This window comes from Nothoprocta perdicaria, unplaced genomic scaffold, assembly GCF_003342845.1.
Source record: "Nothoprocta perdicaria isolate Ctin4 unplaced genomic scaffold, notPer1 scaffold_8, whole genome shotgun sequence".
Lineage (NCBI taxonomy): Eukaryota > Metazoa > Chordata > Aves > Tinamiformes > Tinamidae > Nothoprocta > Nothoprocta perdicaria.
Window position 1 is genome coordinate 2191905 of NW_020456087.1, and position 7981 is coordinate 2199885.

A 7981-nucleotide genomic window follows, 5' to 3' on the forward strand; every position below is an offset into this window, starting at 1 on the left:
AGAGACTGCAGGAGGAATAGCAACATTTGAAACCATATATAATGGGTCGTAGTGTGAGAAGGCTGGCTTTGGTAACACAGCTCTGCCAGGGCTGTATTATAAAGAAACTTTACTTTWWWWWAAAAAAAATCCTATTTTAATGTGTCTCCTGCACCAAGCGTTGGTTCCAGAGGGGCACCCGGTGCGCGGGCGYAGCGCCCACCTGGGCTCTTGGCCGCGGAGCGGGCAGGGCAGGAGCGCTGCCCCCCGCAGCCGCTCCGCACCCGCGCAGCCCGGCCCAGGTAAGCGGCTGCGCCCGTCGCCTTCACCGCTCCAAAGCCGGCGCCGACAGCGGACGCGGGGGACGAGCCCCGCGCAGAGAGGGGGCCCGCGGCCGCCCCCGCGCAGCGCCGCGGGGCCAGGGGCGCGCAGCGCGGCCCCGTTCGGCTCCTGCCCCCTCGGGGGGTGGGCTGCAATCTGCCGGGATCAGGGGGGCAGTGGAAAGGGACAGCTGCGGGAAACAAGGGGTAAAAAGGTGACAGGGAGCAGGTAGGGCTGGGAAAGGTCAGCGCCGCTGCGCGGGCCGAGCCTCGGCTCCAACTTCTCTCTCTCTCTCTTTTTTTTTTCCCCCTTTCCTTTTATTTATTTATTTAATTGTTTACTTCTTTAGCTATTTATTCGCTTGGAGGCTGGAGCTGCCCCTTGTGGCGGTGGCTGCTCGGGGCGCGCTCCGCTCCGCGCCCCGCGGACGAAGGGGCCTCCGCGGGGCGCGGAGCGGCCGCCGCTGAGCTGGGGCAGGGGAGCCGCTCGCCTCGGCCCTCTCTCCTCGCCACCAACTTGAGCAACGCCGCCACTTTGCTCGCGTTGGAGCAGCTCCTCTTCACCTCATTTACCTCATCTTCCTTTTTTCTTTTTTTCCTCCCACCCTCTCGGCTGTGCCTCGCAAGGACGGAGGAGGAGGAGGAAGGCGGGAGGGAGACGGGGGCGGACTCGGCTCTTGCCGGCGGCACCAAAGCCCGAGCCCGCCGCGAGCTGCCGGCTCCGCCGCCCCGCGGGTCCCTCCGCCACAGGCAACACGGAGCCGCGACCCACTCGGGCCATCCCCTTAACATAAACAAAGATTCACAGCCACCCGCGGGCTGTTCAGAGGCTGGACGCAGTCACGGCTGCTCCTGCCACATTTTCCTCTCCCCTCGCCTTCTTTTTTGGGGGGGTGGTGGAGGACGGAGGTTGCTGGTGGGTGGTGTGGAAAACCCGAGGGCCGCCTGGTCCTTGTCAACGTGCTCGCCTGGGCGCTGGGCAGGAGGGTCTCAGACGCTGCTGTCAGTGCCGGCTGTCAACCCAGCCCAACCCAACCCAACCCAACTCAACCCAACCCAACCCAAACACGCTGACCGCAACGAGCCCGCGTCGCCACAGCCGTTGCTGGCTGGACGTGGCCATCGCCGCCGCCGCCACTCGTGGCTGGAGGCTCTAAAGCCACCCACCATCCTGGCAGCACGAGGGCTCCCGCTGCCCTCGCGTGCCCAACTTACGGGTGGGTCGGAGAAATTGTGAGCCCGAATTTGGGAGCGCGCTGCGCTCAGGCCCCTCCGTCCTGCACAGACATGGGGCAAGCAGCTGATGGGGGGRACGTGGTTCTGGAGCAACCCCCGGCTGCTCTACCCGTCTCCTGTATCCCCACCCAGGCCCTYGAGATTTAGATATCTGAAATGTGCAGCCAGGAGGAGGTCACAGGTGACTGACAAGTTCAAGCTACTTAGCTCAATTATCAAAGTTTTATTTCCAAATTGCATTCAATTTGATATTCCTGCCTCCCTGCAAATTATCTTAGAGGGGGAAAAACCTCAAATGAAAGCAGACAATTTAAGCCAAATCCTGTATACCATTATTTATATGCAAAATCATTTTTGTGATATATACTCCCATTAATGGTTAGGGGGATGCCAGATCCTTCCAAGCGGATTTACAAACCTAGCCATCAAATTATTTCAAATGCAAACCTATTAGGGACAAAAATAATTATGAACTTTCAGAAGCTTTATAAAAAAAGAAGTTTCTGAATGTTGTCTCTTTAAATTTTACTTAAGTTTTGTTTTTAATTTAAGCCTGGAGGCATAGTAGAGAGATATGCAGAGTCTAATAAGGAGTTCGTAAAATAATGTGCTGTAATCCAGTGCTGAGCTATTTCCCCATAAAATATGGATAAGGAATCAATTCATAAGCACAAATATCTACTAGGACTGAGTTTTAACATAACATTTCATATCAGCTTTCCTACATGCATTATTAAGGAGATAACAAAAGTGCTTCAAATCAAGCTCTATACAGTCACATCTGGAAATGTTCTTTTTCTGTCTAATTTTCCTTTTTTTTTTCTCAGAGGAAAAAAAAAGAGAAAAACTAGACTATCCTCTTGTATATTAACTGTTACCATCAGCTTTTAATCAGCAACATGTATAGTTGGATTTACACAATCCATTCCATGTTGCCTCTTTCAGAAAACAGTAGAATGAAGATAACATCTTTATCCGTTTATAAAATTTGATGACAAAGCCCCAAACACACACAAATAATATGTATATTGCTTTATGCATATATACAGGCATGTTGAGGTGTAGACACAACACACACATGCCTGGAAACAAAAGTGATGACCATTTGGTGGAGAACATAACAGAAAGTATCTGCATTTCACCAGATCACGAATCAGAGATGATCAGATAAGAAGTGGTCTAGGGAAAGACAATTTAAAAGCAGACCCAGCTAATCTCTAACCCTATTGGAAGTTTAGTGAGTGTCACTGCGTGGTGTTTACTCTGTGTCTTAAGGAAAGTTCTTCAGGCCTTTCAGTCAGATAAGGCACCACCATAAAGCAATGAAGGGTTAACAAACTTCCCAAAGATTGCAAGCGGTTTGAAACATATACATATACATATATATATGTATATATGTAGATATTTGCTCATGTAGATTAAATGGAATTCTACTCTTATGGCAAAGATAATCTCAAAGCTCTTTTTTTTTGGTTTTTTTTTTTTTTTTACACATGTGTGAATTTTGTATTTGTCCTTTGGAAAGGCAGGCAAAGTATTTTCAAAACAGAAACACTGAAGATTATTTAGAAAAAAAATCACATAAGTGGTTGTTTTTTTAAATACTCTGGAGTTTTCTGAACAACTCTGATGTACTCACATTCTTATCACAACTATTTTCTTCTACTATTGTAAGTGGATATTCAAGCTAAATTGATGCTTTATGTATATCCTGTCTCAATTTGTAATACTCTATTCTCTGTAAGGAGATAATTTGAAAAAAAAAATACAAAAAAGAAGMAGCGATACCACTGACAACAATTTACTTAAATTCACAAACCCTGAAATTGATGCATCTCCTATCAATCATAGTCAGAAGACACAGTAAAACACATCCAACATTTGTATATCAAAAGTGGAACTAAAAAAAACACCCTGTTTTGTTCAATCTAAATATCCTTCAACATGTTGTCATTTTATATGCTGATATTACTGGATGATTTTTACTAGAGGTTAGCCTTCTTCTGTCAAACATATGCAAGGTAGTAACCTTGTGAAATTAAAGTGCATGCCATTATACTGCACAGATGTTTGTTCTCACTCAGTTACTGACAATGAAATACTTATTAAATAATAATAAGGAGATATTGACTTCTCTATTTTGTYGATAGGAAGATCTGTTGATCTGAGAGGTTAATATTGATGAGGCAGAGTGAGGTAAACATTTCATCAAGGAAGTAAATAAGTCCTCTATCGACACAAAACCCCCAAACTTCATACTTATAAGGAAAATAATCCTTTCTCTGTGCATTGAGTGTGTGAACTCAGCTCAACCTATCAGCATCCCTACGCTAATGCTGAAGCAAATCCTTGACACTACTTTCAAGAAACACATTCCAAAAATGTCTATCACAGGTATTAAAAGCTAAGCTCAGATGATGCMAGGCGCTTGTGGTCTTTAGTCACGCCGCGTGTTTGGCGATGAGTGGCACATTTCCTTTAAGCATTGCTGGGTGGCTCCATGCTCCTTGTGCTAAAGGGATTTCTGTTTGAGCTGGAGAAACACGGTTTTGTTTTTCTTTAATGTGATGAGCTCTCTGTCAAAATATTATTTTTATTTGTTTTCTCATCAAAACATCACAGGAAGTTTCCTCTCTTTACCCTCTGCCACAGAGCACAATAGTTCTCATGCTTTGAACAATACAGAAATCCATTTAACTTGATGGGTCTGGCAGAAGCTACTTTCGGGTTCATTATTTTCTTTAGATTTTCCTTCATGCTGTTTTAGGGAAGCTCAGAGCTGCTTCTGTAGAAGAATATTCCGTCAGTCAGGTCGATCTTGTATTTTGACAGCATTATTTAAGCATATTATTTTAATATATAGACTTCTACACTGAAGCTCTCGGAGCAACTTGATGCTGTGCCCTCTGCATAAAGATGCCAGGTTGGCAGTTTGCCTGTCCTCCCAAGATCACTTAGGGCTCCAAGACATCTCATCTAAAACGGGGTGACTTTCCTATAAGAAAAGCAGCAAAGACACGGCTTCTTTTTTGCCTTCATGCTTTCTTGTCCTTGCATCCTTCTTCTCAATGTGTGTTCAAGAGAACATTGTGGCTGATTTTTTTTTACTCCTGTCTCTGCAAATTACTGTGTTCAGCCAGAGCCCTGTTGAAGGCAGTGGATTTTGTGTGCTTATGCTCTGCCATTCAGCCTGCTTTTGTCTGTTTTTTTTTTATACTTTTTTTATCCTTCTACATCTTGAGAAATCTTCTCCTACAGTCATCTAAAGCATTTCCCAATTACTGTTTAGCAGTAGTCAGAATCTCTTAGAGACTGTGAGCAATTTTTAGTTCATGGTTATCTTGTTCRCTACCATTTGCTTGGATGCTCTTACAAAAGGTCCTTCAGCATACAGGCCGGCTAATCCTTGTAAAAAAATTACAAGAAAAAGGCGTTTGAACAAGTTTTAACTCATGCTGCTATTTACTTAATGTATAGCAGGATTGCCAAAAATCAATAATTAGGCAATTTGGGGGTGCAGATTCTGTTAGCTTCAAGGCTTTGGATACAATGCATTGTAAATACAGACACTAAGCTGGGGACTTTTCCTCCACAGCCTCCTCGGTGCTTCTGATATACAGCTATCGGGAATAATTTTAGATTCTCATATCCCAGGTATGCAAAAAGGGATACACCAAATTACTTGGGCACTGTTAGTAAGAGGTACATTTGAGAAATACTATAGGGCAGTTATCTTGATCACACTATTTGAGTGCATGCCCTTGCAAGTGCAAGGCAGATTATCTGTAAAGTTCACCTTAAGATATCAAGCTCATTCTTYACTGTTTCTGCTTCCAGGGCTGGATATTCTTTACCTGGATTTCTTATGCAGCAGTAAAAAAGAAAAAAGAAGAAAAAAAAAAGGAGGGAACAATGGCTCTACTAGTGAGTTAAGCTGAAAACCAGAAGGAATCAGTAATAACTAGGGGACTCCCATGTCTAGTAGTACATTTCAAAAAATAGATTGCATGCGAAGGAAAAGGCAGCAAATTGTGTAAGCTGAGTCCAGATAATTCCCATGCTGTGAAAACCCTTCTACCTTAAGAACACTAGCAATGAAAAGGTTACAAGAAACGGGATAATAAAAATATCAAAAGAAATGAAACAGAAATAGGTTTCTTTGCAAGTAAAGAAGCCACTTTCTAATATGGTGGCCTTACACACAAGTACATTTGTCTTCCAGACCCTCTGCTGTTGATTAGGATTCTGATGCCACTGGAGGGGTTACAATTTTGTTGAGTTTCTGGATCTCAATTGTGCTGTCAAGGGGTCATTCTTTCTGGTAATAAGGTAGCTAGTGGCCCCTGGGAGRGAAGGAAAACAATTGACTCTTGAAAGCAGAAACATATACTGAAGTCTAGAGTAGATTTTTGGCAGTGGCCCAGGTCTTTTCTCATAGCATTTGTCATTGTAGCAATGAAAAAATTGTGGGAGTTCTACAGGCGGCCAAAAAAGGAAAACAGAACACAACATCAACAGCAAAAAAAGAACTAGATGTAATTTATTTTGGAATTATATTTAAGAGCAGGTGGTTTTTTTGTTTGTCACACTGTTGGTTCACTTGTTAAAGATGTGGATCCCATTAGATAGAAATATGTTGCTTATTTTAAAGCAAATGATTATCAAATGACTACACTTCAAAACATTTTTTTTTTGCTTTAATTTGAAGTGAAGTCATTTGAGTTTGAAACATATGCCTTTGCTAAATGCCGAGTATTTTGTTGCCAAAAACAGACAACTTCATTTCGAGTCCACTGCTTGCAAGCAGTGTTGATCCTGGATGTCACCGACAATATGAGTCTTGGCAATAAGTCTTTACAGAGGTCAGTAGTAAAGTTTCTCTTGTTACCACTGTTTTGTGTGTGTGTTTCTTATTCTGTTAGGTCAAAGTGGTCTCTCTGTATAATCATACTTAACCAGAACAAATGCAATATTGCATTTGATTGGGTTTGGAAGTATTATTCYATTTTGCACAGCTAGGCAAAGCACACTTCTTGAAGACAATTAATCCCAAGATCTTCATGTAAATATTTTCCACATCTTTCTATAGACTGGCTTCATTATTTCACAGGATTACACAGGGAGGGAGCTGTTTACTTTCTTATAGCATAAAYATACATGGAAGTKCATGTGYGCATGTGTGCACATACCACCACACAAACACATCACTGACACTTGATGTAATGTGGTATAGGGTGATTTATGCTATACATGCAAGATTTTGAAGTGAATTTCAAATTTATTACAAGCTCCAGGTTGGTGGCACATACACGCATTTGACCCGTCATTTGACTGAAGTGCCAGAATGAGACTGTACCAGCTTGAGATTTCCTCTGTTGTTGGTGGATTTAAGGTAGGATATGTTTTCTGTTAAAATCATGARGAATTTCCTGCTTTATGCAGTAGGGAAGTACCAAGAACACCTTGAAGAATTCCTAATCTCACACCAGATACACTACTCTTACTTCTTGACTACTATTTGGAAGACTAACCTTATTTTTTTTTCCCCTTGTGTCCTTATTCTGGCATTGGGAAATTAGAAATAACCTTTTCACTTTATTATCTCTCTCTCACAAAGAAAAATAACAGTAGCATTGTATACAGATTTGTATGGTCAAGAATGCACCAGGTTTATCTTGTTGATCTCTTGATCARCACAGTTCATTGAAAATCACTTTCATGCAACTAGGTTTGTCGTCTTTTATTCCATCACARGAGCAAAATTTAAAAATCTGTAATATTATTTAAAAACATATTTTTCATTCATTCTGAAGTTATTTCCCCTTCTCTGCCCCCCCTCCCCTTTATTTTTTCYTTTAAATTAGGACTAATTGCAGCTTCTGACATTATACTTATTCTAAGGATGAATTTCTGTCCCAAGTAGATTCTTTAACTGATCTTTGTACAAGTCCATAATTCAGCATCCTCAAATGTACCATGTGCTTAAAGACTAGGAATGTTACTTTCAAATCTTTTAATTTGGAGCATCTGTTGTTGAAGGACTTGCAAGTTTATTTACTCATTAGCAACATATTCTCAATAGGTAATGTTTAAAACAATATCCCACCATCCAGAATAGCACAGTAACAGACATAAAAAAATCAAATCCTAAAGTTAGCTATAAGATAAACTAAGTAATGACATGCTGTATTGTGAACTGAAGCTCTGCCAGATTGTCAAGAGGAATTAGTTCTTAAGCAAGGTATTTATAGGAACATAAGACTGGAAGGGACCACCGGGGTCAGTGAATCATTTCAGTAAAAGAATTTGTTGAATAACATTCCCACATGATCCTAGGAAAATTCCCCTCACTAGCTTCTCAAAAGGTCCCTGCCAGTCAGAAGAGGTGAAATTTCTTTTTGCCTATAAAGTTAGCATTCAGATTGCACTGAACATATGATCAAGAA